Raw genomic sequence first — 11,594 nt, forward strand, 5'->3', positions numbered from 1 at the left:
ATCCGGACCAAGGCAGGATAGCTGGGAGCACCTGGGTGGTTTATTTGCAGCATCCACAAGCTACTTAGGACTTGGAAAGGAGAAACTGAGGCACAGGAACTGGGCTGAAATGGGTGGACTTCTTCCCAGCTCCTACAACCCCGAAAGGGCAGCAAACCAGGAAGAATTTGGAGGAAAGGGGTGATGGAGTATCCATGTAGTAAATAGGTATGTTGGGAAGTACAAAAACTCCTGCAGGCTCAGGCTAGAGGAGAGTGCTCTAAGGTTGTCCTAAACTTTCTTTTTATATATATACAGAATTATTTTTATTGGTTTTTACATTTTTTCCCAAAATGACAACAGTGTTGCATAACAAAATAAACAACATTTGGCTAATAAGCCTGATACTTCTTTCCACACACTCCCACACACCGGCTAATGGTTTTCAAACTTATTCCCTGTTCCTGCATTTGATTATATTTTCTTCTTATTAAATCCTATCCTTTAAAAAACCCCATTATTTTTTAAATCACTCTTAATAACAAATGATACTTTTATCCTTACAAAACTTCTTGTAACCCTGCTAACGATGTTGGCTGTCAGCAGTCGCCTTTCAAATACAACATAAATTTATTCCAATCTTTCAGAAAAGTCTGGTCCTGCCGGTTCCGTATTTCCCCAGTCAATTTTGCCAATTTGGCATAATCCAATAATTTCATCAGCCACTCTTCTTTTGTTCTTCTTGCTTCCATCTTTGGGCTAACTCCTAAACACACTTTCTGGAGAGGTGCTGGAGGAGACTCTTGAGAGTCCCATGGACTGCAAGAAGATCAAACCAATCCATTCTGAAGGAAATCAGCCCTGAGTGCTCACTGGAAGGACAGATCCTGAAGCTGAGGCTCCAAGACTTTGGCCACCTCATGAGAAGAGAAGACTCCCTGGAAAAGACCCTGATGTTGGGAAAGATGGAGGGCACAAGGAGAAGGGGACGACAGAGGACCAGATGGTTGGACAGTGTTCTCGAAGCGACCAGCATGAGTTTGACCAAACTGCGGGAGGCAGTGGGAGACAGGAGTGCCTGGCGTGCTCTGGTCCATGGGGCCACGAAGTGTCGGACACGACTAAACGACTAAACAACAACAAATCCCATTGAGCATGTGGGGAGGGGGTCAACACAGGCCTTTTCTGTTGAGCAGCATCCTGCAACCTTTGCGGAGTTTTACTCGGGAGAAGGGACAGACAAATCTGTCCATTTCTCTGTTTCTCATTCCCCGCCCTCAACCTTAAGTTTAATGCTTCACATTCTGATATTAGCTTGTGATTTTTTCATCTCTGAAGCCCTTGTGGAAATCCATCAGAATTTCAGACACTACACACTTTGGTGTGCAATCTCGCCTAATTGATATGCTTTTGCAAAGTACTTCCCCCCTAACAGAATGCACATTTTCACTAATAGATGCATTTCAAACGTAAGACACTGACAGTTTTATATGCTCTCAGAGGCTTTTACATGTTTCTCTACTGCTGTTTTATCGGTGTCTGGGTGCCTTTTCGTTTCAATGGCAATGTTTGCTTTTTGCATTGTTTTTGTATCACGGAGATTTTTAAAAAAACAATTAAATGGTTGACGAACGCTTTTAACCAAATAACGAAAATAAATTCATATGCACCCTCTAGCCTAGTAAATGAGCTTTTTTCATACACGCATTACTTGGCTGCAAAATTCGGAGAGGTGCAAATCTCAAAGGCTGGCTGTGTTTCGGTTTGAATCTTGTTCTGGAAAATGCAGATTATAAGAGCAGATGGAGAACACGCAGGATCAGGCCAATGTCCCATCTAATCTAATGTCCCCAAGGGAAGCCCACAATCAGGATCCGAGCACAAGAGCCCTCTGTCTTCTTGCAGCAACGGCTGTTCAGAAGCATGACTGCCTTCAATTGTGAAGGCATGAATTTGTCTAATCCTAGACTGCTGACCACCACTGCCTCATGTTGTTGCAGGAATTTATGTATAGGTTGGGGGGGTTGCCCCTCCAGCAGATATCATGCACATGTAGCCCACTACCAAAATCAGTCCCCACAAAACACTTCATCACAGTTTCTTCCTATCTATTCAAAGGGCCTCTGCTGCACGATACCAAATGTAAGAATTCACTGATAAATGTATCTATGTACTGGCTCACAGGGAGAACTTCAGAAATTCATATAGACATGTGAGCTCAGCTCCTCAGCAGCCCCTCTGCCTGAGTGATAATCCCTGGCATCTGATACCTGAGTGCCAGACAGGTAGCCATTCCAGAAATGACAAACCCAGATGAAGACAAAAGGGTGTGATGAACTTGGCTGGGAAACAGGGAAATGTAAAGATCTCTTTTGTTCCACTTGATGGGTGTTTGGTGGAGGGCAAGGGGAACCATGGGGCAGGATCCAGGATGCTCAGATTCCTGCCACCAGACCTCCCCTTTCATGATGTAACCATGATGTATGAGTGATGTAGTTTGGGGGGTGTAACATGGGGATTAGCAGCTAATAAAAGTTTGGGTTCTCTTTTGTTCGGGGCTTCCACCTTGTTCCACCTGGTGGCAGGTGGGAGTCCTGTTGCGACAGTCTTCAATAAAGACCAAGCCTACTGACTGCTGTTTTGCTCTGGTATTCCTGGCTGGTGTCCTTGGTTTTTGCCCAAGGGAGCTCTCAGATTTCTCCATTAACAGTGTGGCAGGGAGTTCCGTAGTTCAACTTTGTGCTGGATGAAGTTCTCTTTTTTACCTGTTCTGAACCTTCCAACATTCGTTTACATTTATATACTTGCTAGTTCTCATGAGAAGGAGCCACACCCACAGAGCTGCATTGCTGATAGGCAGATACACAGACCAGAGAGATTCAATTGCTAGAGAGGGCTCTGTGTGATGTCATTTCCCCTCTCCTGGAGAAGAAGGAGCGTATGGTACTTCCTCTTCCTCTCTCTTCATTTGACCAATCCTGAGCAGTGCCGGATTTATGTCTAAGCTAAACAAGCTATAGCTTAGGGCCCCACTCTCTTGGGGGCCCCAAAAAAAATTAAAGGGGAAAAACGCTGGATGTACATTTCCAAAATATAAGATAAAAAACAAATAAAATAAAACCTACATACAGCAAAAGTGTTTTGTGTTGTGTAGGCTCCTGTGATGTAAGTAATGGGCCCCGTCTGCTAGCCTGCTCCCTAAAATATCACTGGTTTGCTCATTTCTATATATAGGGTGCATATAGCATATACCGTATTCAACACAAAAAACAGTGACAATTGGTTGTTGACAAAGGACAGCTGAACATATAAAGGGCTCCATTACCTTCAGGAGCTTAGGGCCTCATCAGACCTAAATCCGGCCCTGATCCTGAGGGCAGCTGTGCCCTGTTCTTGCTATACTTCCAGGCACATGCCTGAAGCTGGTCATACTGCAAATATAAATATTTTGCCTGCATGGATTTTACTGCTGCCATTGCTGCGAACCAATGCAAGAATGTAAGCGATTAAATTATATTTTTAAACTTGCTTCCCAAGCTGTTGCCTGATTCTTTGTTAAGCGGGGCAAGAAGGGGAACGCCAGCTTAATTTGTAGCTGCACTTTCTGAAAACAAGGTTTTGCAGCCTGATTGCTTCGCTTTTAATTTTGCTGCCCAGGATGGGAGTTTGAAAAACTGTTTAGCCCACACAGGTGGGCACCTGGAGAGAGAAATTGCAACGAATATACCCCCTCCTATCCAGTAAAACCCATTCCACATAGAGAGAGGGGTGAAAACTTTGCTCTGTCAACTTTCTCCACGCTGTGCTTCATGTTACAAACTTCTACCATGAGGATAATAATAGTGATATCCTAAGGAGAAGTGGGACATTCTGGGATCAAAGCAAAAACCGGGACGGCATCTGTGATTCCAGGACTGTCCCTGTGAAATAAGGACACTTGGAAGGTCTGGTATTCCCTGCACTGCTGGGAATGGATTTCCAGGTTTCCAAACAGCTCTGAAGATGCCCCTGTGGACCAAATGAAATGCCTCCTGTTAATGACTTGCATGGCCTGAGTACAGTCAGGTTTTGCCACCAGGGAGCTTTTACGAGGGAGGGAGGGGACTAAATTGCCTGGCCTTTGCATATTACTTGTAGCAGATGCTGAGTGGGCAGATCAGGTTCACCAAAGCGAGCCAGGGGATGGAGCAAGCCTCTTAAGAAGGGAGTCTGCAGCATTTGGGTGGCGCTGTGGTCTAAACCACTGAGCCTGGGGCTTGCTGATCAGAAGGTCGGCGGTTCTGAGCTCCCGTTGCTCGGTCCCTGCTCCTGCCAACCTAGCAGTCTCTGTGTGTGGTTTGGGAGCTGCACGGTCAGGGGAAAAACAATGCTGTCCAGGGTTGTCAAGACTGCGGAGAGAATAATTGGGTGCCCTCTTCCCACCTTGCATCAAATCTACGCTTCCAGGTGCCATAAGAAAGCTGCAGAGATAGTGCAGGATAGTGTGCACCCCAGAAATGATCTCTTTCAGCTTCTGCCTTCTGGAAGAAGGTCCAGGGTTATAAAGACTAGGACCAGCCGCCTGAGAAACAGTTTCTATCCAAATGCGATTTTGGTTTTAAACGCAGTGTAAGGAGTCTCTATGGGAGTATACTGTATTTAAAAATGGAGATTTTAGGGGGCTAACCAGGTTGGGATAGGTGGGATAACAGGCTTGTTGGTTTTGAATGTCTTATGTAGATTTTTCAATTTCGTTGTTCCGTATGGGACAATGACAATAAAGATTATTGTATGGTATCGTATCATGCAAGTAGATCAATAGGTACCACTCCGGTGGGAAGGTAAACAGCGTTTCCGTGCACTGCTCTGGTTCGCCAGAAGAGGCTTAGTCATGCTGGCCACATGACCCAGAAGCTGTCTGCGGACAAAAGTCAGCTCCCTTGGCCTACAGAGCGAGATGAGCGCGCAAACCCAGAGTCATCCACAACTGGACCTAACGGTCAGGGGTCCCTTTTCCTTTATTTTAGTTCAGAGAGAAGGCAAAGTAACCTGCTGGGAGTTTTCTAAAAAGAGAAAGTTGAGAGATAAAGGTTTTCCTCCTCTTCTCAACATGTGGGCATCTCATGAAGCTGAATGCTGGAAGAGTCGGGGACGGCAAATTAAAGTCCTTTATCCTTCACACAGTGCATAATTTAACTATGGAACTCCTTGCCACAGGAGATGGCTTTAAAAGAGGACTGGAGAAATTCTTGAAGGACAGGGCTATGGGTGGCTCCTACTAGCCCTAGTTGGAGGAAGAAAGGCTTCTGAAAACCAGTAGCTGGGAAGCCCAGGAGTGGTGAATGCTCTTGTGCTTGGCTTCTGCTTGTGGGTTTCCCTTGGGGCTGGCCTTCCCTGAGGTTGCTTCCAGACAACCACTTGGTCCACAATTTGTTCTGATTTGTTTGTGCAAGGTAGGCACGGAGGTTATGCAACGCTGTAGCAAACAGTTGCTATTCCACATTTTCCAATTACATTTTCCTATGACTTTCCTTACCAAAAAATTCCTGTTTTTTAAAATAATAATAATAATAGTAATAATAGTAATAAAATAAATATAAAATATGATCATTTGAGTCCAGCAAAATGGATTCTACCTCAACAAGGTGTTGGACTAGATGATGATGATGATGATGATAATAATAATAATAATAATAATAATAATAATATTTTATTTATACTGCGCCCTTCCCGGTTCAAAAACCGGTCTCAGGGTGGCTAACAACAAATTTAAAGCACTTTAAAATACTTAATTATAAAACCCCCAGGGTCCCTTCCAACTTTACAATTCTACAGGAAAGGTGGGGGGGGGGGAGATGGCAAAGGCTATTCTTCAGCTGTAGCCCCTCTGCGTTCCAAGGAGAGGGTCTTGCGTTCCATCCCCAGTGCCAATCAGTGTAGACAGTACTGGTGTCAGGCTCGTGGCTGGCTAAATGCTGAAGCTTTTATTCCAGAAACCACTGCGCAACCTCAACGTGGACCAAACTGCAGGTTACACAATCCTGTGGTTCAGAAGAGAGCTCTAAGTTTGACCACTGCAGGGCCAGATAATCCCCTTCTATGATAAGATGGTAGGCACAAACTAAGTCTATGGGCAGAGCCGCGCATTTAAAGCACAAAACTGCCCCCCAACCCCTAATCATGGGAACTGTAGTTTCTTGAAGGTGCCGGGAACTTTAGCTCTTCGCACTCTGCACATGGCTTCACTAAAGCATCCCAGGAACCATAGTTTCTGCTGCAAAGAACTAAAGTTCCCAGCGCCTTCAAGAAACTACAGTTCCCAGTATTTGTGGGGTGGGGGAGTTGTGCACTTTAAATGTGCAGCTCTTAAGGGAGTGCAACTGGTTCAGTCACACTGGGCATGGAGTCCTGGGGGTGCAACAACTATTACTTAGAGTGGAGTAAGACCTAGACAGCATCTTAAAAAGCAGAGACATCACCTTGCCAACAAAGGTCCGTATAGTTAAAGCTATGGTTTTCCCAGTAGTGATGTATGGAAGTGAGAGCTGGACCATCAAGAAGGCTGATCGCCGAAGAATTGATGCTTCCTTTAATTCTGGTGCTGGAGGAGACTCTTGAGAGTCCCATGGACTGCAAGAAGATCAAACTGATCCATTCTGAAGGAAATCAGCCCTAAGTGCTCCCTGGAAGGACAGATCCTGAAGCTGAGGCTCCAATCCTTTGGCCACCTCATGAGAAGAGAAGACTCCCTGGAAAAGACCCTGATGTTGGGAAAGATGGAGGGCACAAGGAGAAGGGGACGACAGAGGTACGAGATGGTAGGACAGTGTTCTCGAAGCTACCAGCATGAGTTTGACCAAATTGGGGGAGGCAGTGGAAGACAGGAGTGCCTGGTGTGCTCTGGTCCAGGGGGTCACGAAGAGGTGGACACGACTAAATGACTAAACAACAACAACAAGAGAAGTGAGGGAGCCAAATTTTGATGTTGCCCGGAGCACCACTGAAATCTGAGACCCCACGGTCTGCCACTGCCGTAAGCTCTGCCCTCTGTCTCAGTGCCTGACACGCCCCCTCAGTCCTCATTTTGGAGAGTTGGGTGGGCCCAGCCATTTGCACATTTTGGGTCCTGAGAGAGAGCGTTGGGCAGGCAAGCGGGGACTCCCTGCAAGCAGACAGAGGGAAACGAGGGGAGTTCTGTAGCTCCATGGTAGAGCATCTGCCTTGCGCACAGAGGGTCGTGGGTTCAAATCCCCAAGGCATCTCTGGGTATGGCTGGGGAAGACCCCTCCTGGCTGAATTCCTGGAGAGCAGCTGCCAGCCAGTGTAGACCAGGGGTCAGGAACCTTTTTCAGCAGGGAGCTGGTCCACCGTCCCTCAGACCTTGTGGGGGGCCGGATATATTTTGGGGGGGGATGAACGAATTCCTATGCCCCAGAAATAACCCAGAGATGCATTTTAAATAAAAGGACACATTCTACTCATGTAAAAACACGCTGATTCCTGGACCATCCGCGGGCCGGATTGAGAAGGCAATTGGGCCGCATCCAGCCCCTGGGCCTTAGGTTACCTACCCCTGGTGTAGACGATGCTGAGGTCATTGGCCCCCAGGCCTGAGGCCATAAGGCAGTTCCCTAAGAGCATAGAAGCAGCAACTAGAATGATCCAGGGACCAGAGCAACTTCCAAAAGAGAAGGCAACTGTTTGGAGCATTTTCATTTGGAAGAAATATGAGTGAGAGAAGATGCAACAGAGGCACGTGAAATTATGCACATTGTGGATGGAGAGAAGCTTTTCTGCCCAACCACACCAGAACACTAAAAGGCAGGGACCATCCAGCAAAGCTGAAGGCTGGGAGAAACAAATGGAAGGACTCCTTCAGCTACAGCATGGGAGACCACAAGGTAATCATCAGCAACTTCAAGGTGAACAATGACTATCGGTTGTAATGCATTTACGGAGCCTCCAGGGTCAGGAATAGTCTACCTCTAAACACCTGCCAGTAGTGATGTATGGAAGTGAGAGCTGGACCATAAAGAAGGCTGAATGGATGCTTTTGAGTTATGGTGCTGTAGGAGGCTCTTGAGAGTCCCATGGACTGCAAGGAGATCAAACCTGTCCATTCTGAAGGAATTCAGCCCTGAGTGCTCACTGGAAGGACAGGTCCTGAAGCTGAGGCTCCAAGACTTTGGCCACCTCGTGAGAAGAGAAGACTCCCTCGAAAAGACCCTGATGTTGGGAAAGATGGAGGGCACAAGGAGAAGGGGACGACAGAAGACGAGATGGTTGGACGGTGTTCTCGAAGCTACCAGCATGAGTTTGACCAAACTGCAGGAGGCAGTGGAAGACAGGAGGGCCTGGCATGCTCTGGTCCAGGGGGCCATGAAGAGGCGGACACGACTAAACAACAACAAACACCTGCTGCTGGAGACCACAAGTGGGAGAGTCCCATTACACTCCATTCCTGTTTGTGGGCTTCCCAGATAACCCAAGCAGATGGTGGATCAGTCCAGCACCTTCCAACCAAATGCCTCTATTGGGAAACCCACAAACAGGATCCGAGCAATTCTCCCCTCCTGTGGTTTCCAGGAACTGGGATTCAGAAGTGCTGCTGCCTCTAACTGTGGTCTGAGCAAACACACCTTCTCTGACGGAAGAGTTAAGGATGTGGGCATCTCTTGCCCAGCTGTAGCCGGTTTGCATGATATTAGCGATGGGGGAGAGGCGGAAGGCAGCTCAGAGACTGCTGCGCTTGGGAGGCAAGTCTCTCTGCTTCCAATGGGAATTGATTCCCAGTATAACTGCACCTTTAGTGAAGGATTCCTGAAACTTAAAATTGCCCATCAAATGCATATATGTGTGTTTGTCTTCCTTTCTTTTTTTTATGATCCAAAACATTGCAAAGACTTTGCTTTCTGCTGGAATCTTTCCATGTCAACACCAGGTTAACTAGCAGATAAGGCATGTGGTGGACACGAAGGTCTTGGGAGAAAAGCAATGACAAACCTAGACAGCATCTTAAAAAGCAGAGACATCACCTTGCCAACAAAGGTCCGTATAGTTAAAGCTATGGTTTTCCCAGTAGTGAAGTATGGAAGTGAGAGCTGGACCATAAAGAAGGCTGATCGCCGAAGAATAAATGCTTTTGAATTCTGGTGCTGGAGGAGACTCTTGAGAGTCCCATGGACTGCAAGAAGATCAAACCGATCCATTCTGAAGGAAATCAGCCCTGAGTGCTCACTGGAAGGACAGGTCCTGAAGCTGAGGCTCCAAGACTTTGGCCACCTCAGGAGAAGAGAAGACTCCCTGGAAAAGACCCTGATGTTGGGAAAGATGGAGGGCACAAGGAGAAGGCGACGACAGAGGACGAGATGGTTGGACAGTGTTTTCGAGGTTACCAGCATGAGTTTGACCAAACTGCGGGAGGCAGCGGAAGACAGGAGGGCCTGGCGTGCTCTGGTCCAGGGGGTCATGAAGAGGCGGACACAACTAAACGACTAAATAACAACGGACACGAAGGAGAAGCCTGGGAGCAGGGAACCGCTGACCAGCAGTGTTCTTTAGAGGATACAGTTTAACCCTCCTTGCGTTTCACTCCCCTCCTCTCTCTTACGGAATTAGCAATTAGCTTTCCTGTGTGTCAGAGAACCGGCGCCAAATGTCAACACATCTAGTGGGAAGCAAGTGCCGCCGATTTAACTGAGATACTCGTAATGGGAAAGCACATTAACCTCTTTCTAAAAAACCCCCAGCGCACATGAACCCCCTCATGTGCGCGTTGCATTTCACCATGAGGGCATCTGGAACTTTGATAGCATTTTAATGCAGTTCTGTGATAGGAGACGGCGCGCTCCTTTGTCAACGTGGCAGGCGCACCACATTCTGTCCATAGATCTACCTGCCTATTCTTTGCAAGAACTGCTCCCCCCACAAAAAAAACACACCCCTCACATTGGAGCTGCATTTGCTACAGATCTCCCTGGTCTACTGGATGCCTGCAGAGGCGCAAGTGGCGCAATGTGCATCCTATCGTAAAATTGACTATAATCGGCTGAATTATACGGTGCAGAGAAAGCGGCAGACAAAGACTGCAAACATTCAGCCGCAGAAATGCAAGCCCGGAGAGGCTGCCGAGCAGAAGCGGAAGAAGTTTGTTTTGGGGGTTCAAATTTGTCCTCAGGACACAGCTTAGAACATTTATCTCTCTGCGTGTGGCCCAAAAAGCATTGTTCTTCCAACAGTCGCTTCTGGGAATAAAGCTTTAAGATAAAGTTCCAAAGTTTTTCAGGGCTTTTTAAAAAAATCCTTTTTCTTTTTGTTCAGAAATGGAGTTTTAAAATACCTGCTGTGGGGATTCTGGAAGACTGAGCGTGGAATCCTATGTATGGCTACTCGGAAGTAAGTCCTGCGCCCTTCACCGCAGCTTGCTCCCAGGTAAGCGCGCATAGAACTGAAGCCTAAAGGAACTTGGATTCTAAGTTGGAGAGATTTCCGTAGGAAATGCGCAGTTATCTTTGAAGGGATTATTCCCTTTGCAAGACAATGGAATGGGGGAGAGCAGAAAAATTGAGAGGGGCAGGTCTCCTGTTAACGAAATAGTTCTAAAACAAACCTTTCACAGCTGGCTGCAGAAAAATACCCACAGGAAGGAAAAGGGGGAAAAGCAAACATTGCGACAAATATTTTCTTTCTATCTTTTTTTTTTTTTAAAAAAAGCAATATATGCATTATTTGCAAAATGCCACCTTGTTCTGGCTAATACATTTCAATACATGGAGGAATTCCATCCCCCCTTCTCTCTCAAATTGGGTGAATTTTTCTGTGTCCTCCACCACCCAAAAGCGTTTTTTTTCTTTAAAAGGGAACAAAAAGTAGCTAGTTTATCAAAAGACAAATCCTCCTTCAACGAACCCGGTTCCAAACGATCCCTGTTCAAAGAGAAGGCGTGCTTTCGACTCTGCTGTCGGACCAAAAACAAATGTTTAAGCGGCTGATCTCCTTGAAGGAGAGGTTAAGGCGGAGAAGGAGGTTCGCCACCGGAGAACCATAAAGCCCCCCTCCCTCCCCGGTTCCGACCCCCCCCCCAGGTCCTTCCCACCCCAAACCTGCCAGTTCCAAAGCTCTGGGTTGGTTTCGAGAGCATGCAAAGCCAGGAACTCACAAGCCCCGCCAAGACAAAGAGGAGAGGCTGGCAAATCAGCGCTAGCAGACGCCTACCTGCCCGGGTGGGATGCCTGGGTTGCACTGTTCCGTCTGATGTTCGAGCCTTGCACTGTGTTCTCTGCCGGAGTGGCCCCCTCTATATGTACACGCAGGCACACACACACACGCACAAACCTTGCCAGCCCATTAACATGTGGATCGGTGAGTCCAACCCTCTAAAGGAGCCACCTGACTGATCCACTGGCTTAGCAGCTGTGCGCCCCTCGGCACCCACCGGAGAAACCTTCCCGGAAAGTGTTTGTCACACTCCAGGAAGCTGGAACAATGGCACAGGGGTATCACCGGCAGCCCTAAAAGTGAGGCTTCCGATGGGCTCAGGCTTCTCTGGCTCTGTGATGCTGCTCGCTCAGGCATCGCTGGTGAGGTTCCCTAGGAGTCCCGTGCTTCCAGACCTCACCGGGCGCTGCCTTGTGGCG

General features: G+C 47.3%; 1 protein-coding gene across 1 annotated transcript in view; it reads right to left on the reverse strand.

Annotated features, from left to right (window-relative positions):
* The window catches only part of PNOC (prepronociceptin), a 51,199-nt gene extending 39,830 nt beyond the window's left edge, over nucleotides 1–11,369 (reverse strand). Inside the window, exon 1 of the mRNA XM_053383825.1 lies at nucleotides 11,173–11,369. The gene's annotated coding sequence lies outside the window, so the exon portion shown is untranslated. The remainder of the gene's footprint in view (nucleotides 1–11,172) is intronic.
* Between the last annotated feature and the right edge of the window lie 225 nt (nucleotides 11,370–11,594).

Source organism: Podarcis raffonei, chromosome 3 (assembly GCF_027172205.1).
Source record: "Podarcis raffonei isolate rPodRaf1 chromosome 3, rPodRaf1.pri, whole genome shotgun sequence".
NCBI classification, from domain to species: domain Eukaryota; kingdom Metazoa; phylum Chordata; class Lepidosauria; order Squamata; family Lacertidae; genus Podarcis; species Podarcis raffonei.